Raw genomic sequence first — 23,698 nt, 5'->3', positions numbered from 1 at the left:
CGTATTATTTGTGGCGTCCCACCACGCTCCCATTCAGAGCCTTTATTTACTAAATATAAGATTTTGAAAATTACAGATTTGTACCTTTTTCAACTTGGTCAGTTTATGTTTAATTACAATGCAAATGTACTTCCCAGTATTTTCAATTCAATGTTCCCACGGAACCATTTTTTTTCTCACAATTATCCCACTAGGCAATCTAATGAGTTTCATTTACCCCTCCTGAGAATTTTATTAGCTCAGAATACATTATACACACCGGTCCTAGATTTTGGAATTCATTGAGCTGTGAAATAATAAAAAAATCCCCATCTTTGCATTCTTTTAAGCGCAAATTAAAATTCTTTCTGTTAAATCCTCTCTGATATTTTTTTCTTTATAAGTTAGATCTCATCAGCCTCAGGGTTCATCATCCATCCACCAATCAATCGATCATTGAATTCAGTATTACGTATTGAAGTAGCCATCACAATCTTTGCACAGCTGCATGCAGTACCAGCTCTCTGAAGCACATCCTCAATCACACTCTGTTCCATTTCCCCAGTTCAGCGTGTAGGCATTCATTTTTTTCTTCCTCTCCTTCCATTCTTTCCATCTATTCTGTCAAGTCGTGTCATGTTTTTGTGTTTCTCCTGTTTTGTTCCGTTCTGTCGTAAATTGTATCTGTGATAAATGTTTGTAAATAACTAATTACCCACGCCGATGAAAATCGGCAGGGGGTTATGTAAAGGGTTCCGTATGTTTGTTTGTTTGTTTGTTTGTTTGTTTGTTTGTTTGTGTACAGGATAACAAGAGAACGGGTAAACGGATTTGCACGAAATGTTCAGGGGATGTTTGGATAATGGCAGGAAAGAATCGATTAGATTTTGGTGACAATCGGTTGACCCTTGCAAATTCTGTGTGACCTTGAAGTTTTGACCCTATGGTATAGTGAACACTCCGAAAATTTCCCGTTTCTCACTTTGCGATTTTCCGCTACCATACGAAAACATAAACTCCCAAACGATCCGACTTCGCTGCTCAAATGTTCGTAAGAATTCCGAAATTTACGTTTAGGCCTGTTTGAGGGACTATGTCCTTCTAGATTTATGAAAGTTCGTTCTCCGTCGTCACAAACTGGCCCGTATTTTGATGATTTTTCAAATTAACATTGATTATTTTTTTCGTTGGAGGAGCATTTGCTCGGTCGCAGTCACACTGCACGATATGCGCGCTCAATGTCAATGCGTGTGCAAGGGCGCTGAAAATGCATCACGCTCTACACTGTTGGTGCAAAATTGCATCGGGGACGTTGCGGCGCTCGTTGGTGACCGCATACTGGTGCAGTAGACATTTGCATTCAACCCATGCATTGAATAATTCCCGTAGACACTAATCATAGGGGTAATTGCCTAGGGGGTACGTAAATTTTGTTTTTCTTTTGCGCTTTTGTGGATACCATCAAAGATCGTACACTCATACGACCTTTGATATCATCACACTCTCGGCTTGCTATAATCAAAATATCAGAAAACGGCGTATTTCTCGATTTTTAGCGTTTTTCGGCGACCCGTCGCGTAGACAATACTCTTAAAACTGGACTTAATTCGCGCGCGCTTGAAAAGTTCAGATTCTGCACTTGACGGTGCACTGCAAAAACAGTGGTGTTAGATTTAACACCACTGGTGTTGAATCTAACACCGGCCGAACTTCAATAAAGGACCACACCATCTGGTGTTGAAGTAACACCGTCTCTGGTGTTAAAATATCCAACACCCATGGGTGTTAAAGGGTGTAAAAATATACCAACACCAGCCTCGGTGTTTTTTCAACACTTAAGAGAGTGTTAAGAAGTTGACACCATAATGGTGTTCATTTGACATCCCAACACCAGTTATGGTGTAAGTTCAACACCCGTGGTGTTAAAATATACCAACACCAGCTTTGGTGTTGCTTAGATTATTGATAAGTTGACACCACTTTGGTGTTCTTTTGACACCCTTTAACACCAATGACGGTGTAACTTCAACACTATTTGTTGTTAGAATCTATACCCCAACACCTGTCATGGTGTTATTCTAACACTTCAAAGTGTTATAAGTTTGCATTATTTGGTGTTTATTTGACACCACTGAAGTGTTGATTCAACGCTTCAGAGTGAGAAATAAATTCCAAGTGATGCCAACTTATTAACAATTTGAAGTGTCGATACCTCGACATCATTTCACACTCTCCACATTCAATCGCACAAAATAACACAGTAATGTAAGTAGGTGAAAGACAGTCACGTGCCACTAGGTTGATCAAAATATTTAATAAATTCTGTCTGTCACAACAAAACACAAATAATTCTATTACATGTAATGAAAGCCTCATCTCTACAATATAAGTATCAAAATGGAAAACCTTTGACCCTGTCAGTTGGTTCTTTGATTATCTATGCAAATGAGATACATTATGGCTATTGTAGGCTAAAATATCAAATTTAAATACTCACTCTGAATACCTTTGGCCTTCTTGGCACTATCAAGTTGAATTTTCAAATGAAATTGATACTAGTATTATATCTTCTTGGCTCTATCATTCAAATGTTCAAATTGAATTGCCTACTCAGCTGTATAATTCAAATATTCAACATAGATCATCCAGTCTGGTTGTAAAATGTTAACATAAAAAAAAATTATACTCTTTCTTTTGATCAATGCTATTGCAAGTGACGATACAAGCATGTGAAATTCTGATCATTTAAATATTCAAATGACACACATAAGGCCTTCTTGGGCCAATATTTTCAACTCGAACTGGATGTAATTGATACCCCCACCTAAAACTTAGAGAGTTAGCTCAATTCATGATATTCTTGTATGCCTTTTGTTGAAAAAAAAAAGTACAATGTAACAAAAGTTGTTACCATAGCAAGATTACTCAACAGTGAGATCAGTGTGCGACTCATTTTAAGATTACACTGGTTACATGAGCGAAACCTCAAGTCAAATGCTAGAAAACTGAGGGAGCTCACCCAATTCACAGTATTTTCTGTTTGATTTTCATTTTAAAAGATGGTTGCCATTACATTAGCACTCTGTGCAATATTTCAGGCCAGATGCTAAGAAACTGAGGGAGATTGCATAATCAACTGTTGTGTAAGTTTTTAATTTGAAAATGTCACTGCCATGATAACACTTTCTTTGACCGATACAAAAGATGACATTTGCACATTAGCGCACTACAGTGGTCACGTGCCAAATTTCAAGTCAAATGCCTAAAACATGAGGGAGTTATGAGTCAATCACAATATCTTCGATTGCTTTGTATTAAAAAAAAAAATAAGTTAGCATGGCAACGCATTGTTTAACATTGACGAGATAAGTGTTTTGCACATCTAGAATTTATCTTGTCACAATATATAGGTGTCATATCTCAAGGTTATTGCTAAAAATTGAGAGAGTAAGCTCAATCCACTTGTAGTTTATACGATTCTCATTACAAAATACTATTAACTTGACAACATACTATTTGACAATGACGAAAAATAAAATTTGCACAGGTACATAATACAGTGGTCACATGTGCCAAATTTAAAGTCAAATGCTCAAAATCTGAGGAAGTTAGCTGAATCCACATCGTACTTGTGGATGATTTGTATGAAGATGCTGTTGCCATGGAAACGGATTTATGACCCCCCACAAAAAGTGTCTTGCACGATAACATATTATCATAGTGACCATATGTATCAAATTCAGATTTAAATGCTAAAAAAAAAAGAAACTACGAGAGCAGCGTGATCCACACAATTTTGTATGATTTGTTTAAAAACTGCAATTGCCATGGCAACAGATTTCTGGACAATCGAATTTCAACAGAATTGATTTAAAACTAAGTAGCTTGATCCACATTCTGTATTTGTAATCTTTATGAAAATTTGATGTTACCATGGTAATGCATTACTCCATACTGACACATGTAAACTAGGACATGTAAAAATTACAAGGTCGTTGTTCAATGTCCCCTGGACTAAAGGTAATCACCTCCTCATCAAAAACTGTCATCGACTAATGAAGAGTACTGCTTCATCAACTGTATATCATCAGTCTCTATCTCGGTTCCTCCATAGAACTGGACTTGGAGTATCTTCACAGTTTCACTGTCACAATGATGATTCTTCAAGTGTCTTCTAAAACCATTGAACGAATCAAATTATGTCCGTACACAGGCCCCCTGGGCGCAATTTATTGTTTGTCCATCACTCAGTCCATGTTCGTATGGCAAACAGTGAAAAAAAAAGCAGTTTCAGTGGGAACTCCTAAAGAATGCATCACTTCATTATCTATTTGAAAGTTTAGATCTCGGTTCACGAACTCGGGGTAATTCCAAATGTCCAAAGGTTGATGAGAGGTTTTGCATACCGTAGACAAAACACATATTTAATGTGCTTTGAACAATGTGTCGAAGGCACTCTGAATGATATCACCAGGGCAGGGTAGTACCAAGTGGTCAACAATGAAGTAATATTGGTACACATGTATGTTATCCTTCTGACGTCCTCTGTCAAGCAAGCTGCATCTTCTGATCTTCAAGCAAGCAAGCTGCATCAAGAGCTGCATCTTCTTCTGCTTTCCCTCTTCAAGTGGTGATCAAAACTAGCATCAGGCTGAAATGTAAGGAAACAATGAAAAACAAACAGACATTGTATGAATCTATTACAAATAAAAACTAGACAAATTTGACTGTGACATTTATTTCGATTCCATAATGCAATTTGATAGACTCAGTCACACATAGGCTTAACACATTTTATTCACATTTATGATTATTTTAACAGATTTCAAGCTATCACACACACGGAGGGATGGACTACTCAAAACCATAACAATTCAGGCACCACTTCTTGGCAGAGGATAATAAATGGATCTTATTCCATTTTACTTAAAGATCACTATAATTTCACAATTAAAACTCACTTACACTTGTATACCTATTTTTTCTTAAAGAAGCTTTGAAATTTATCACTTTTCTCTTATTCGTGACTGATCAAAAAGCAACTTCAAAATTTTAGCCTACATATGGGGAAGACAATCTTTAAAGTTCAAGGATCGACTTTGAAGCATTCACGAGTAAAGTTCTCGTCGACATCAGGACATAACCCTGACAAAGGCAAGTGCGCAAAAATATTCACAACATCCAAAAAAAAAAAGTTAACCTATGAAACATTGAAAAGCAAGTGATCTTAATAAATTACATAGTCCAACAACACAAAAAACCCCAGAAAATTTCCCTTGACCTCTAATTTCTTTTCTAATACAAAAACAGATCATAGAAAGTAGAAAATGCAAAATCAATTAAACTCGTAAAAATCAATTTCATTTTCAGAATACCAAAGTACTGTGAGTTCTAATTGCCTGTCCAAAATGACTCATAAAGGCTTGTTCAGATATGATGAGTCAAACTCCGGCAACATTTTAGTGCACAAATCAATGCGATATGAGATGGTAAAAAACAAACAAATAAACAGATCAAAATGCAACAAAACAAAACAAAAACACTGAGGCAAGAGGAATATATTTTGCAACACAGTGGCAAGAAGTTATGGTGCAATCAAGCTCAAAAGTAAGTGAAGATACAATGTCATGAGTTTATCTTTATCTTATTTTTTTTTTTGAGTCATGTGCATTCATTAACATAATGAAAGTGGCGTGGTTCGGCGCACCATATCTGAACACTAAAGATGTCAGGGGGTTTGTCGCATCATATTTGAACAAACCTTATAGTCATGTAGACTTACCTTTTGAAATCGGATAAGGTAGTCTATAGCCAAAGCCACAGAAATCTTGCACAATCCTTGTGCCCTGGTTCACAGGTGGAAGCAGATAGAGTACAAGAAGGATTTGCAGGTTACTTACATTCTATGCTGTGTTGTAAGAAATGCATGTTATATACAATATATTCTACGACTCATTAACAAAGTATCCAGGTATCAACAGAAATTATCAGTGAATTGCACTGCATAATCAGGGAGCATTAAGTAAAACATATGATCCTTCATGTAGGATGAACCCATGGGTTGTTGTGTGACTTCTTAAAAAAAAACAAGAAAAAAAAAGTCTTCTTTATTTCATCAGCATCTCCAAAATAACAAAATTACATTACATATTGATTTGTGACTGTGAACTTTTATATTACAATTGAGTTTGGTGAAATCCATTCATCTGCTTTTAAAAAATCAAAGTCACAAGATATTTCCTGCATTTTTTTTTTCATAACGAAGGGCTCCTGACCCTTGATTATTGACCTCACGACCCTCATCGACTCCAGGGAAACGTTTGATAAAATGTATTGTCAGATGCAAAGATTTCAGCTACTTATAACAGTTGTCACCAATGACAAGTTTTGTGGAACGCCCCCTGGATTTACATAGCCTTACCAAGTTTCATTCACAGATGATTGTTTTCAACTTGCGGCATGATACACAAGAAACGATATTGGATGGATAGACATCTAGAACATAAAAAAAGGGGCTTTCAAAACCTATAGTATTGTGCATACCCTGACTGCTACCAGGTCTGGTGGTACACTATTTGATGATTGCTCCAAGTCTCATGAATCCACATCAGTTTTCCGCGTGTGTTCTCCCAGCAAACTCAACAGCTTGACTGTGGTTTCTGAAGGCTTTCCTCTTGCTAGCTTGACAAGACCTTCCACCAAAAACTGGCCACTGCTCAAAAAAGCTTGGCATCGTTGCCTGGGAGAAGGAGTGAGAAGTACTGTTCAACCTGCAAGTGTAAGGACCATGAACATACATAATTATCAAGTGGCTACAAGTCCGCAAACTGTCAAACTGGTGCGCAAGGTGTGGTGCACTGGCTTAGGATTCAAAGTACTGAACATCCACATATTACTGCACTAGTGTATTTACTGTATACAAGTGCATGAAACAGATTTATCTTGTGTGCATGAAAGATTTGATCAGAACTGCAGAAAACAAAGGGTTTTGTTCAGGTGGCTTCAGATTAATTCAGTCGGTGATTCTATCATATATACCTACTTGAGATATGCTCATAATTTCAAGTTCGTTTTAATTAGCCACGGGGGGGGGGGGGGGCAATAATATCCTGCTTCCAGGTATTCATCATCTTTATGCAGTGTAAATTTATGCAAATATTATTTGAGGAGAAATGGAAAAATCAAATGCCATTTTGCAATTGATCTACTCTCATTTTCAAGGTTTTTTAGATAGATAATACAAGTAAAAGGTCTTTCTGCAATTCTGTCATTTTCAAGATTCTCAAGTGCACTATTGCCAATATCATTAAGTGTGGCAATAACATAAGTATGGGGAAGAGGCATATTCCAGGAGGGATTTTTTTTTTCCAAGAGATTATTTCAACAAATACTACCATCAAAGTAGACGTATATTCCCTCACCTGAATCATGAAAAAAGCGATGATACATGTATTCCATTTTGACTCATTTGTGAAATTTAGGATCAGTTCTCAGACAGAGAACAACTGCCAGTTATTAATATGGGCTGTGATTCTGTTTCTCGCTACCCTTGAACTCGCACCTTACAATTAGATCTAGAGTCTAGAGTCTTAACATGGACTCGGTGGAAATACCGGTTTTACATGCATGTGACGTCATCAACTTTATAAGAGCATATTCTTAAATTTCTAAGCGGTTAGCAAACTCATAAATAGTAGTACAACGTACTCATATTAGAAACTAGTGAGTAGATTCTAACGTAAGATCCACGCGCAAACACTAGCGTCCTATATAGGCCCCTACGTTCCTACGTGTAGCTACTGAAAACATCACGTACATGGATATGATGTAACCTGTTGTGATAAACAAAAATCAGGTCGGGAGAACCCCCACCCAGCCCCTTTAATCGGGTATTTACGCGATATTTGCTACTAGTACCTAGTACTAATTTAAACCTAACAGTTTGGACCTAGAACAGTTACAGTAGGCCCTACAAAAAATATAGTATACCTACGAACATGTATAAACCTACGAACATGTACACACAAACATTGTTCGAACTTCGTCTTCGTGCACGTCAGTAGCGGGTAATGATTTGCGCGCTAACAAAGATCCGCACCAGAGCCTCAGAGGTAAGAAAACTACATCAATAACAATACAAAATGCCACGGAACCTTTTATATTTAAAATTTGATGATATTGTTAAAATGCAATTATTGGACAAAGGAACCCTCAGCGAAATTCGGACTCAATGCACCGCTGTATAGCGCGTTGGTGTTATGGCCTATTACTATGTATGGCAAACACTATAGGCTACATGTACTTAGTATGCTGCGCTACATAGTATACTATAGTATTATGTGCGTGCTAAGACAAAGTTGTCTATAATATGCGATGAAATCCGTGAAAATCATGCACATCGTTTATGATAGAAAATAACTGGTACACGAAATAATTACCTTAAAAGATACTTATCCCCGCTGACAGACTTAGCAAAGTCACCATCATAGATTCAATGTCATTTTTAGCCCCAGACGACATCGAAAACCTGACTATCGCGATGACAGACGTTGACGACTCCGCGCCACAGCAACAAATTTCAGGCATTGGCATGTGTAACCAATGAGATCATCGGACTGCGAACACGTGACTTTCTCTGGTGGACAACTAACACCGATACGGTGTTACTAGTGAAAACCCCCTTTTCATGACAAAACTATAACACCACTTGGGTGTCATTTTAACACCGAGAATCTAACACCCAATGAATGAGAGAATGTTGGTGTTAAATTAACACCGAAGGGTGTCAAATTGTGTCAATTTAACACCAAATTTAACACCCACAGTTTGACACCCGGTTGGTGTTACACTTTTAACACCGCATTTTTTGCAGTGTGGAATTTGGGATTTTCGATGGATTTTGGGAGGAGACTAAAGGACTTTTCTGTTGTGAATGAGTGTTACCGTATGTTAAACTAGAGAGGGGCCGTCAAAGGCGGCAGACCCACGCCTAAGTACAAAGTCGGGGTAAACATAATGTGCATTCGGTCATCTACCAGAATTCGGCCACTTAATTGCCAGTGTGCTTTATCACCAGCCAGTGAGTTCTACCAAAGATCGTACACTGAAGTGTACGATCTTTGGTTCTACAGTCACATCACACGCAAATCACATGATTACACATACGGTATTAACACTCATTCACGTACAGGAAAGTCCTTAAGTCTCCTCCAAAAATCCATCGAAAATCCCAAATTCCACCGTCAAAAGTGCAGAATCGGAACTTTTCCAAGCGCGCGCGAATTAAGTCCAGTTTTAAGAGTATTGTCTACGCGACGGGTCGCGGAAAAAGCGCTAAAAATTGAGAAATACGCCGTTTTCTTGCGGGATATTTTGATTATAGCAAACCGAGAGTGTGATGATATCAAAGGTCGTATGAGTGTACGATCTTTGATGGTATCCACAAAAGCAAAAAAGAAAAACAAAATTTACGTACCCCCTAGGCAATTACCCCATGATTAGTGTCTACGGGAATTATTCAATGCAAGGGTTGAATGCAAATGTCTACTGCACCAGTATTCGGCCACCAACGAGCGCCGCAACGTCCCCGGTGCAATTTTGCACCAACAGTGTAGAGCGCGATGCATTTTCAGCGGCCTTGCACACGCATTGACATTGAGCACGCATATCGTGCAGTGTGACTGCGACCGAGCAAAATGCTCCTCCAACGAAAAAAACAATCAATGTTAATTTGAAAAATCATCAAATATCAAAGGTCGTATGAGTGTACGATCTTTGATGGTATCCACAAAAGCAAAAAAGAAAAACAAAATTTACGTACCCCCTAGGCAATTACCCCTATGATTAGTGTCTACGGGAATTATTCAATGCAAGGGTTGAATGCAAATGTCTACTGCACCAGTATTCGGCCACCAACGAGCGCCGCAACGTCCCCGGTGCAATTTTGCACCAACAGTGTAGAGCGCGATGCATTTTCAGCGGCCTTGCACACGCATTGACATTGAGCACGCATATCGTGCAGTGTGACTGCGACCGAGCAAAATGCTCCTCCAACGAAAAAAACAATCAATGTTAATTTGAAAAATCATCAAATATCAAAGGTCGTATGAGTGTACGATCTTTGATGGTATCCACAAAAGCAAAAAAAGAAAAACAAAATTTACGTACCCCCTAGGCAATTACCCCTATGATTAGTGTCTACGGGAATTATTCAATGCAAGGGTTGAATGCAAATGTCTACTGCACCAGTATTCGGCCACCAACGAGCGCCGCAACGTCCCCGGTGCAATTTTGCACCAACAGTGTAGAGCGCGATGCATTTTCAGCGGCCTTGCACACGCATTGACATTGAGCACGCATATCGTGCAGTGTGACTGCGACCGAGCAAAATGCTCCTCCAACGAAAAAAACAATCAATGTTAATTTGAAAAATCATCAAAATACGGGCCAGTTTGTGATGACGGAGAACGAACTTTCATAAATCTAGAAGGACATAGTCCCTCAAATAGGCCTAAACGTAAATTTCGGAATTCTTACGAACATTTGAGCAGCGAAGTCGGATCGTTGGGGAGTTTATGTCTTCGTATGGTAGCGGAAAATCGCAAAGTGAGAAACGGGAAATTTTCGGAATGGTCACTATACCATGGGGTCAAAACTTCAAGGTCACACAGAATTTGCAAGGGTCAACCGATTATCACCAAAATCTAATCGATTCTTTCCTGTCATTATCCAAACATTCCCTGAACATTTCGTGCAAATCCGTTTCCCCGTTCTCTTGTTATCTTGTACACAAACAAACAAACAAACAAACAAACAAAAAAACAAAAAAACAAACAAACAAACAAACAAACAAACAAACATACGGAACCCTTTACATAACCCCCTGCCGATTTTCATCGGCGTGGGTAATGATGTGATTTGCGTGTGATGTGACTGTAGAACCAAAGATCGTACACTGAAGTGTACGATCTTTGGTACAACTCACTGGCTGGTGATAAAGCACACTGGCAATTAAGTGACCGAATTCTGGTAGCTGACCGAATGCACATTATGTTTACCCCGACTTTGTACTTAAGGCGTGGGTCTGCCGCCTTTGACGGCCCCTCTCTAGTTCATAAGTTTGTTCTTTTTTGAGTGGTTCACAACATACAAGCTTGCTTTTTAGTGAACCTCTCAATTCTTGTTTTCTCAACTGAAGCATAACTTTGTATTTTTTTTTTGCCAGCATGCATTATTTTGTTTATCTGTATCATTTGTCGGTTGCAAAGTCGAATGTTTATGTTTATTATGTAATTCCAGATTTATTATGTGTTATGTTTTGTTGGAAAAAGAATGAAAATAATTGAATTGAATTGAATTGAATTGAATTGATTCTCATGTACATATTTTGACATAGTTGACGGGGTGCGGGGTAGAAAACATGTCCAAATAATAAAAGAAAGGTAAGGGCTGTTATTTGTTTAATATTTTGTAGCAAATGGTTAAAGGGAAAGAACACTTCGTGGGACCCTTACGTTCAGTCTTCATATTAGGAAGTAAAGTAACATCCTAGAAATACCAAAGAGATTATGTGTACAAACATGGTGTGTGTGTTTTGCAAAGATGGGTCTGAGGACAAGCTTTTATCAATACAACATCGCTGAAATGTGTTTTAATACAGCAAAGGAATGAAATGTCTGAAATGCTGCTGTGTGAAAGCTATATGCATTTTTATCTATTCAATTCAATTCAATTCAATTCAATTCAATTCAAAGGCTTTATTTTCACTTCTTTCAACAGAATGTACAAAAAATATAGATTCTACATGCGTTTGAAGGAATGATACAAAAATAGCAAAGAATAACATTTGTCAATAATCATTACAAAATTAGGCATTTTTCATACAGACATATTTATACATTCTGCGAAAAAAAAAAAGTGGAGGTACCCACTCAAAAGACTATGCTTGTACAACGTGGGCACCTCACAGGAGGTTTTTATTAACCTAAGTTATTAACATAACTTTGATGAGTACACATTGCTTTGCTGAGGGGGTTCTCGAAGAGTATTTTCACGGCATGTGGTGTATGCCCAGCAGTCAGTGACGAAAAAAAAAATGAACAAAACTATCACTTGGCAGAATTTACCTTCAGCGCTGAAACAAACAAAAAATCTATGCATAGTTATGCTTAATGTGTAAGCCTGTGGCTTCCCTGTCTAACCCTATCTTTTTTCTAACTGCCTATATCTTTCTTCGTTGAATAATATAAGACTTGGTGGTCTATTAGCTAAACCTATTTGCTTGTCTGTAGAAGACTGGTGCAAAATGTGATACTAATCTTCATTAACCAGCAGGTCATTCTGTGTTAAAACTTCTTTCTAGGGAGAAGACAATATTCACTTCTAGTGGTCTTACCATTCCGATGACCTCTAACTGTATTTGTCAAAGAAGCTGTTAAAAACTGTGAGAATGTTGCCTACTTACTGTTTGTTTCTGTGATTGTATAACATTACATTACCAACAAGTTTGTTATCTTTCTGACAATCCATTTATAGTGAATTACAAACACTGAAACTGAATTCACCCTAATAATAAAAAAAAGACATTAACTCTTTATGTGCCACGTTCGCACGTCCGACTCAGTCGACGGCGTGCCAACATCGCATATTCTGCTCAACAAACAAAGCCACCGAAACCGATCGATAAATCGGTAATCCCCGGTACAATGAAAGCGTTTCTCGCGCCTTTGTTCCTCTCACTTACGGCTTGCAGTCTACGTGGTGGTTAACTATCAAGCGGTGTTCCTAACTGGTCATTTAAAAGAAATATTGAAAATAGATTTGTCATACAATGTATATCGAAGCAAAGTTTGGCATTCCTCTAACACTTTGCTCATTATTATATACAGCTTAACAGAAATTTGAAGAAGTTATACAAATTGGAAACACAGAATTCTTTCACAAAGCATGACTACCTTCGTATCTCAGAATAACGTGGTACACAGGGGGTTTCCACCATGGCACATAAAGAGTTAAAGGCATTATTTATCATTTGCAGATAGAGTATTCACGCAAGGGGAAAGTAACATTTGTCACCTATGTCTTCCTATTTTTTCCAGTAAAATGCTACGGATTTTTGCGTCGTTCCATGCAATTAAAACATGAATAATATCTGCAACCCATCGCAGCAATCGAAGTGTGTTGCTGACTGCTGTGCTCGTACAGGTCCTACTTTCAAACGACGCGTATTAGGTGTATGGATCTACGGAGGGAAAAAGCAAGTCAATGAGCAACCAAAGTTTTTGTTACGTTGATTTTGACAAGTGATGAGCGGGAGTGATCTGCAATATTTACCTATATGTACGCATAGACACTTTGCTCATTGTGTGGCGTTGTACAATGATTATTTCCCATCAGCCACCATGACGGGTACGATACATTGTGTAAGTCAACATGATGTAGTTTGTGGTTCTTTTCAATAAGAAACTGCTCCAGCATGTGTTAGATTATTTTCCTGAACTTGAAGTTCAATCACATCAAATCAAATTCAAATCACATCTTCACCAGCAAATTAGATTGGGGTGGTCACTATAGACGGTGGAGTTTAGGATATTATGGTACGTATGAACCGGTCTCTCAAACGTTTTTGTTTCGAATGATAATGACCTTCTCATCGAGGCAGAGAAAAAAAAGTCCACAAAAGGTCAAACTTACCTCCAAGAAAGAGTGGCCTATGCAATCCTTGCCGCGCTGAGAAGGTCATTATCATTCGAAACAAAAACGCGCTCAACAAAAGCTCCGAACCAAAATGTAGATACCGGAACTGGCGAACCACCCATGCATCAAGCCGATCCACCGTGCCACATAAAAGAAAGAAGCACATAACTTTCTAATTGAATGTCAGTCTGCCTGAAGATCGCCACAGCGTGAAGCCGCCGGTAGCGGACAAGACGCCAAGTGGCACAGGCACGAATAATATGCTCTGCTTTACAGCATCGAACACTTTTCATCAATCCTCAACAAAATAATTCTACATATTCTCTACGGATATATACCCAACGGATGTACATAGTTTGTATATCTATATATATATATATATACACACACTGTTGGCAAAAAAGGTGGAATAATTTTGTATTGAATAAAAGTAGATCGTTTTATTTACATTTAAAGTACTGTCTGTAGACAAGCTGGTATGTTATTGATCGCGTAATGTTACCCTATTATTCAGGTGATATTTGAACAGAGGAATGTGTTATTACGTAACAAAGTTACCTTGTGCAGACTATAAAACCATGTGCAGTTGAAATATTGCCCTTTTTGCTAATTTTGCACAGTGAAAAAAATTGATTTTTCCAGGTTCCCTGTACACTTTGCATTATAAATCGGCACAGAGTCCCCCTAGACTATGCCTGGTTCAATGCTGACGGCAATGAGCGAGAGAAGGATAGCGCTTAGGCAGGAGGGCTACAAGCAGACTCGTATGGGAGGAATCCTAGGGATTTCACAGGGTGCAGTCTCTAAATCGTTTTAGCGTCATCGTGAGAGAGGAAATGTGCGGCCACGGAAATCACCAGGACGTCCCAGACTGACAACAAGTAGAGATGATCGGCAACTGTTGAATCTTAACCCGTTCCTTCCGCAATTCTATGAGTGCCTTTAATGCTCCCAAACGAGATTCTTTTCGCCCGTCGACAGAGAGGCACACAGGTTCGTAATCCAGCTGTGTGAAGGCAGTCAAGCGGTTCATTATGTCCCCCTTTCTACGGTCAACTACATGTGCCCGTGAACAATGGAAATATCGATCGGGTGCGAGGTATGAATAGAGCGTGCGCTGATGAGATCTCAGAATCTTTTGTTCTACACAAAACCAGGTACCTGAATGTGGTGACTGGGGTCAGCGAACCCGCATTTCTAACTGATCTCAGCCTTGATCATTATGTACTTGTTCGTACGAGTTTACAGCAGAACAAGCAAAAAACTAAATCAGGAAAAGGTACATAATACTGTAAAAATCCCTTTTTTAAACAGCAGGAGAACAAATCCTGATAGAATAAACTCTGATCTTTTTATCAAACCCACTTTTTTGAGCATTTTAACACAAAGAAACATGAATTTAGGTCACTGAAGCAGGCACCCTTGTCTTCATTTTGGGAACCTGGTAAACCAGGTTCCCGTATATCAGTTGCTCCCACGGGAACCTGGTAAACCAGGTTCCCGTAAGGAACGGGTTAACCGCAGAAACTGGAAGTTACCCGCGAGTCGTCTTCAACGCTTTTGGAGGAGGCATCATGGAATCAACGTCTTAAGATCAAAAGTCAATCTCAGATTGATACATCATGGCTACCGAGCACGATGATTGGTTAGATGTCCACGCCTGGCGGTTCGCCACAGGGTAGCTAGTCTCCTTTGGGCCAGGCAGCACAGGACGCTTCATCTGGGGCATTGGCAACACGTTATCTTCATGGACGAGAGCCGGTTCATCCTTGACCGTAGAGATGGGAGACAGCGAGTTCGTTGGTTAGCTGGGAAAAGCCTTCGGGATGACTGTGCCCACGAGACAACCCAAGGTGGAGGAGGCCCAGTGATGGTCTGGGCCGGAATCCATTACGGAGGGAAAACGCCACTAGTGGTGTTGTGGTAAGAGAATTCCTAGAGGTAGAGGAGGTCGAGCAGTTGCTATGGCCAGCTTGTTCGCCAGAACATGCATGGGATGCCCTAGGCCGAGCCATCAACGGCAGAGAGGTCATTCCTCAAAATCTGCAGGGGTTGGCAGCTGCGTTGAGGGAAGAGTGGGAAGCCATACCTGTCGACGTCATCAACAACCTGGTGGACAGCCTGCCACAACGCCTACGCGCTCTGATTCGTGCTAGGGGTGGATATACCCGGGGTGGACATACCCGATATTAGTGAAATCTTAGAACAATGACTTAAATTTGATGTGAACTCGTCAATGGAATTATAAAAAAAAAAAGTAATCTGGAAAATTGAATGACGTTCAAAACAAATATTCTGTTGATAAAGTTTCATTTGTAATGTTATCAATGCTGTTTCATGCCCATAGTTTATTATGATTTAGACATATACTAAATTTGTGTCTTGTTTAAATCACTGTGAAAGTGTTAAAGAGGCATGAAAACAAAGTTAAGTGATTGACATACATCAAACATATTATTTTCCAAGCACAATGTAATAGATATGCCGTTAAAATTTGATAAAAAAGAATACACCTTTATGACCAACAGTGTATATGTGATAAAAACCTAAAATGGCATTAGATGTAAAAACGCTTTATCCTGGCGAGGAAAGCGCATGATTTAGAAACAAGACACCAAACTGGTTAGTCATCGCATTCTTCATCAGCGACCAGGATGCGATGTGATGTTAGATTAATATATAAATAAATAAATATATGTATATATACATATATATACATATATATATATATATATATATATATATATATATATAAGATATGTATCTATATATGTATATATATAGGAATGTGCTTCAACCGTAGGATTTTATTGCCGTACTAACCACTAACGCCCTCTCGAGAAGTTGATGACAAATACTCAAGTATGTGTTTCGCTTTCTTAGATATTAACAGTGAACTTCACTTGAATGTTCATGAAAGTAATTCAGTCATACAACACAATTTATACGCAACTCCTCGACTTAGTTGTGTTCATGCTTTTTATCTGTTCCATGATAGATAATTCAGTATCATATGATTGTATACAAAGTGGAGCAGAAGTCCTTGAAATTTTCTCCGCAAAAAACAAAACAAAACACAACAACAAACAAACCTAGGCGATGACTTACTAGATCACTCATTTATCAAGCTTGAAGCCACTTTCATAGTTGAGTTAACACACTAATAGTATTTAAGCCAACTTAATCTCCCTTTTGTCTTTAAATAGGACGCAAATTCATTACCTTAAAGCGAATGAATATTCATGAAACAAACAGGTACTGTACAAAGAAGAAACAAACTCAGTAAGGGAAAAAGGAAAGTGGAAGGAAGGGAAAATAGAGCATTAGACAGTAAAACATGGTTTAAGTCATGGCAAGAAATACGGAAATGAGATGGTAATTCGGACATACCTTCAAAACTTGACCAAAAAAAAAAAATCCTCCACGTATAATATAATCTAATCTAGCCTACTATTAAAGGGGATGGCTAGTGACTGATCAGTGGCAATCAGTGGGAAAGCTGGGGGATGATTGTTTCAATCCATGTGGGGTTCATTTAAGAGTACGTTATATACCTATTGTGTGAAAATTATTTAACTTTCAACTTTTCAACTTTCAACTTTATTTTCACCTCCATCAAAATGAACAAAGAAATTTATGTACATTGCTTATACACGGGATATTTGTGATACAGAACAAAACTTGAAAAGGTACATAAGAAAATTATGAAAATGAAAAGTAGATGTGATTACATCTTTGTTAAATACATAAAGCGTATAATACAAGTCAACTAAGGATGAGGATGGAAGTGGAGGGTCCCACTAAGAAGCAAAGCTTGTACGATATGGGACCCTCAGAAAAATACACAAAACATCAATATAAAACACAATAAACGAACCGATGTCAACTGACATCAAAATGATTGGGAAGAGGAAAAAGAGAGAAAAGGAAAGGAAAAAGAAGAGGAAAAAAAGAGAGGAAAAAAAGGGAGAAAAAAGAGGGAACTACAGCATGTGCCATCGTGGACGCAAGCAATCTGGATTTCATAATGTAAAATAAGTGATAAAATACAAGCTGGATTGAATGTAATACAAAACATTTATTATACGCAGTTATGTTGGTAAGAATGCAGGAGAAAAAAAAAACCACATCATTATATTTAGAACACAGAGAGGGACATAGTTTAATAGGAGGACTTATGTAAAAAAGAATGATGACTTGACTGAGATGATAAAGGGAAACTAACTCTGTTGGATGTTGTAAAATTTCAATAAAAATGATTTTAATTCATTCTTAAAGGAATTCAGAGATTGAGCAGTAGTAATGTTACTGGGAAGTGAATTCCAGTACTTTGGCCCGTCGTAAATAAATGTGTTTTGTTCTCAGAAATGGCAAATGGAAATCATTTGATCGCCGTGTTGTAAATAAATGTGTTTTGTTCTCAGAAATGGCAAATGGAAATCATTTGATCGCCGTGTTGGATAATTATGAATGGACTGATTTCTTTGAAACATTGTTTCAAATATATTTGGGAGATTATTTTTATTATAATTATACATAAATTGTCCTAGATTAAACAAATACAAATCATTAATTTTCAATATTTTATGCTCATAAAATAGTGGGTCAGTATGGGACAAAAATGCAGTATGACATATAACACGGAGTGATTTCTTTTGCAATAAAAGTAATTTATCTAAGAATGTTTTATATGTATTTCCCCACGCGAGAATACCGTAACTTAAATATGGCAATATTAAGGATGAATATAATACGAGCAGGGACGACAAAGGAAAACAAAACTTAAGCTTATTAATTATACCAATATTACGTGAAATAATTTTACATATACTGTCAATATGAAATTTCCAGGACAGCTTATTGTCAACTGTTACTCCAAGAAATTTTATATGGGAGACATTTTCGAGTGGAGTACCATCTAAAACAATATCAACAGGTAATGCCTCAGTAGAATTACTAAAGAGCATATATTTTGTTTTTTGAAGGTTAAGAGATAGCTTATTTGCTTTTATCCACTGGGCAACATTTTCTAATTCTAAATTTATTGTATTAACAAGGGTGAAAAGATTATTGTGTGAAAAAAATAGATTTGAGTCGTCTGCAAAAAGAATAAAAGAAAGAACATCTGATGATCTACAAAAATCATTTATGTAAACAGTAAACAACAGTGGACCTAATAAACTTCCCTGTGGCACCCCACATTTAATATTTAATATTTGTGAATTACAACCATTTAAAGAAACATATTGTTTCCTGTTCATGAGGTAGCTCCTGAACCACTCCAAGGCCTTCCCACGCACTCCATAATGGTGTAATTTGTTAAGTAAAATATCATGATTGATGGTGTCGAAGGCCTTGGAGAAGTCCAGGAACAAACCTATCAAATGAGAAGATTTATCAATAGCATGTGCCACTTTTTCTATAAAACTCAATAATGCATGTGTGGTGCTATGTTTCTCCCTAAATCCAAACTGAGAATTCGTAAATATATTATTAAATTTAAAGAAATTAATAGTTCTTTTATAAATAATTTTTTCAAGAATTTTTGACAATGCACTTAACAAAGAAATTGGTCGGTAATTATTTACATCTGATTTGTTACCTTTTTTAAACAAGGGGATGACTTTTGCTATTTTCATACTTTCGGGGAAGGTGCCATTAAAAAGGGATAGATTAAATATATGAGCTAAGGGATCCGCAAATTGACGATATTACCCCCTTTAAAAGAAAATTGCTGATGTCATCGTGTCCAGCACTTTTTTTTGGAACTGAAATCAGAGACAATATTAATTATCTCCTGAGTGTATGTTGGATTAAAAAATATTGAACTAGAATTTGGGGGACCCAAAAATTCGGAAAAATGTTTTGTGGAGGGAGGAATATTACTTGCCAGGCTTTCCCCAATTGAAGAAAAATGGTTATTCAAAACATCACAAATTTGTTGAGAATCTTCAACAATTTCACCATCAAATCTAATTTTTTGTAATATTTGACTTAACATTTGATATATTCATGGCTTGCTTTAAAACTTTCCATGTATTTTGCATATCATGCCTGTAAAATTGTAACTGACTAGTATAATATTTTTTCTTTTCTATTCGTATAATTTTCGTCAAAGTATTTTTGTAACTAGTGTATTTCAACTTTGATTGCTCAGCACGTTTCATTTTAAATCTGTAATATAAATTATTCTTTCTATTTATTGAACGCAGGAGCGATTTTGAAATCCATGGGAGCCTGGGTATTTTTTTGTAATTAGCTGATTTTTCTCTACGTTTTGGAATACAAATGTCCAAATGTTGGATAAAAATCTTCATAAAATATTCATAAGACAAATTAACATCATCTGTATCAAAGATACAGGACCAGTCTGCGGTGTCTAAGCTAGCACCTAGCCTAGCTATACTTTCATGAGTAATTCTTCGTTTAAATATATTGTTGTTTTTATTATTAACTGTTTCATTTAAAGAAAAACCAGTCGAGATGGGGAAATGATCGGTGATATCTGAGAGTACTACAAAAGAATCAGGAGGAGGAAGAATGTTACAAAAAATGTTATCAATTAAAGAAACAGATTCATTAACTATACGTGTGGGTTTAGATATTAAGGGTAAAAAAGAGGCAGACAAAAATATTTCCAAAAAATCTTGCGACATATTATTCTGTTTTAGCAAATCTATATTGAAATCACCCATTATAAAACAATTTTTGTTGATAAAAAGTGGGTTTTTAACCAGATCCGAAAAATAATCTAAAAATGATTTAGTATTCGCGTTTGGTGGTCTATATACTACACCTATGATTATATTTTTGCTGCCTGGAACTGTGATTTCAATAAATAAAGACTCAAAAAAATCAGTCATACTGGTGAACTCATCGCGGACTACATAATCATAATTTTGTTTAACATATATGGCAACGCCTCCACCTACCCTATTTTGTCTGTTATTAACCACTAAATCGTACCCGTCGAGAGCGAAGGGAAGACTGGAGTCATGAGAGAGCCAGGTTTCGGTTAAACCTACCGCCGAGATATTATGCATGATGGGACTATTTAAAAATAACCTCAATTCTTCAAAATGCTTATTAATACTTCTAATATTAAAATGTAAAAGAGAAAAAGTAGTACTATCATATTCCTTGACAACATTGGTAAATTGGGATTGAGTAAGATATTCAGAAGACGGACTTTGCAATTGGTTCTCTGTGTCAAAATCATAATCTAATTCTTGCGGCGATGAATTAAAACTGTCAGAAACATAATTATCAAAAAAATTGTCATTTTGATTGATATTTGATTCGTTTTGTTCAAAAGAAGGTCCTGCCAAATCAAAAAAGTCATCATCATTAATTGAATTGAATGCTGTGTCTATAGAATTGCGTATTAAAGGGTGAGCGTGTTGTCCGTTGCTTGAGTCCACGAGGGCACCTGTAGAGGGCAGTATAGAACAATTTGACTGTGGAGATTGTTGCAATATTGCAGTTACACATTTTATCGTTGTCTCTTAATATAACGTTGTCTACAAAGGAAAATAGGATCGTCCTATACATAACATTAATACGATCTAAGTAGGCACAAACATAAAGAGAACAGTTTGTCATAAGCATGAATACTAATATTCAAAATAAGTTATAATAAAACTCCGGTAATTGTTCTATATCCGATCAATAGAAGGAACACATGTATGTAATACGTATTGTGTTATGACAGAAGAGAAGACATCTCAAGTCTCATAGGGACCGCCAACCGCCAGTATATAGGGCAAATACTAGGTTCCCAAGGGCAACTCTAGGAAGGAAATCCTTACCCGAAGAATCAATTTTACAAGAAATGAAAAAAAAAATAACCGTTTTTATCATTAATTCTATACGGATTCCTCCTCTCCCATAACTGCAGCGCAAAAGATCACCCATCCCTATGCCCCAAAAAGACAAACACGCTGGGACCGCCGACGGCCAGTATATTATATAGGGCAAATACATGGTTGCCAAGGGCAACTCTGTAGCGAACAAGGCACACACCAAATTCGAGCAAGTTACAAGTTGACATAATATATTGTAATAAACTGTATTAAACTGTGCAGCCGGTCCACTGCGTGAGTGGAGAAGAATACAATACTCGGCTGATACTGTCAGTTCTGATGGCACCCGTTGGCAGATGCCATCCTGGACAAAAAGAACATGTAGGGCAAATACACGGTTGCCAAGAGCAACTCTATAGCGAACAAAGCACACACCAAATTCGAACAAGTTACAAATTGACATAGTATGTTGTAATAAATTGTATTAAACTGTGCAGCCGGTCCACTGCGTGAGTGGAGAAGAATACAATACTCGGCTGATACTGTCGGCACCCGTTGGCAGATGCCACCCTGAACAAGAAGAACAAACTGAACAATTCACCCTGGATAACTATACAACCTGTATAAGATGCTTAAGCGTGTTTCAATAATGATAATGAAATTTAGCTTGTGTACGTTGACTGCTAAAAGGTTGAGTAATTTGGGAGCATACCTAGATATTTAAAACATCAGCTGATTGAGTTCTGAATTGGTATGCCAATTAATCAGAAAAATATTTCGACCAAGAGAGAGTGAGAGAGAGAAAAAAAAAACACCCAAACACATTTTATTAACTTATTGTCGTTATCGTAAAGGGTATATATCAACAACAACAACAAAGTATTAATTGCAGTCAGTTTTAGTCAATATTGAAAATATTTCTTGCATAGGTTATGGCATAAACGTGGATTTAGTTGCGATGGATCATAACCCCGTGCAGGCTCTAAACGCAATAAAATGCCGAAAATCATAACAACATATTTATCACATGGATTATGATACAAACATAGATTTGGTTACAACGAACCCTTACCCCGTGCAGGCTCTAGATTACAATAAAGTGACCTGACAACCATCATGCCTGCCGGGTACAAATCTCAAACAGCTACAATCTAAAGGAGCCCATGCCCGAGGAATCCATTTGGAGAGAACAGGGGAGAGAACCAGCAATGGGCTTGAAAACAAGGAATGTCTACGAATAAACCGTATTTATCATTCATTCTTATACAGATTTCTCCTCTCCCACAGCTGCAAAGCAATAGATCTCCTCATCCCTATGCCGAAACAAGATCCACACGCTGGGACCGCCAACCATTATATTATATAGGGCAAGTAACAGTTGCAAAGCGCAAGGCACACATCGAATTCGAACACGAGACAGGTTAACATAATCATTGTACTGTACATAATACACTGTATATACGGCCGGTCCACTGCGTGAGTGGAGAAGAGTATAACATTCGGCTGATGCTGTATGCAGTTCAAATGGCACCCGTTTGTAGATGCCATCCTGAACACAAAAAAAAAGAAGAAAAAAAAAAGGAACAGACTGTACAATTCACCCTGGGTAACCATACACTACCTGCATCAAATGCTTAAGCGTGTTGCATTAATGATAATGAAATGTAACTCGCATACGTTTACTACTAAATAAAGTTGAGTAATTTGGGAGCATACCTCTCATTTAAAAAAAAAAAAAAAAACATCAGTTGTTGGAGTTCTGACTGAGAATGCTAATTAATCAGAAAAATATATCGACCAAAAGAGAAAGAGAACAAAATCCCAAAACTCATTTTTTATTTATTATCATTACATCATGAAGGTATTTATCAACAACAACAACAAAACATTAATTGCAGGTAGGTTTAGTAAATATTTAGAATCATAACAACTCGCATGTATTGTGATGTGAACGTGGATTTGGTTGCATGGACCATAACCCCTTGCAGACTCAAATCACAATAAAATACCGAAAATCATAACAGCGTATTTATCACATAAATTATGGTATGAACACAGATTTGGTTACAATAAACCATTACCCTGTGCAGGCTCTTGATTACAAAAAGTGACCTGACAATCATCATGCCTGCCGGGTACAGATCTCAAACAGCTACAGTCTAGGGGAGCCCATGCCCGAGGAATCAATTTGGAGAGAACCAGCAATGGGCTTGAACACAAGG

The 23,698-nt window shown here is 37.4% G+C and overlaps 1 long non-coding RNA gene across 1 annotated transcript; it reads right to left on the bottom strand.

Moving 5' to 3' along the window:
• Positions 1-3,327: 3,327 nt before the first annotated feature.
• Positions 3,328-6,748, bottom strand: LOC139717984 (uncharacterized). The gene is made up of 3 exons (XR_011710014.1): positions 6,523-6,748; positions 5,762-5,825; positions 3,328-4,630 (listed from the first exon to the last, which is right to left on the bottom strand). It is a non-coding gene; the product is annotated as an uncharacterized lncRNA (long non-coding RNA).
• Positions 6,749-23,698: the final 16,950 nt, after the last annotated feature.

The sequence above is a fragment of the Diadema antillarum genome, unplaced genomic scaffold (assembly GCF_040938485.1).
Source record: "Diadema antillarum isolate AM-2024a unplaced genomic scaffold, OU_Dant_1.0 scf00000008, whole genome shotgun sequence".
NCBI lineage: Eukaryota > Metazoa > Echinodermata > Echinoidea > Diadematoida > Diadematidae > Diadema > Diadema antillarum.
The sequence above is the reverse complement of the archived record's forward strand: the minus strand, read 5'-3'. Positions and strand labels throughout refer to the sequence as shown.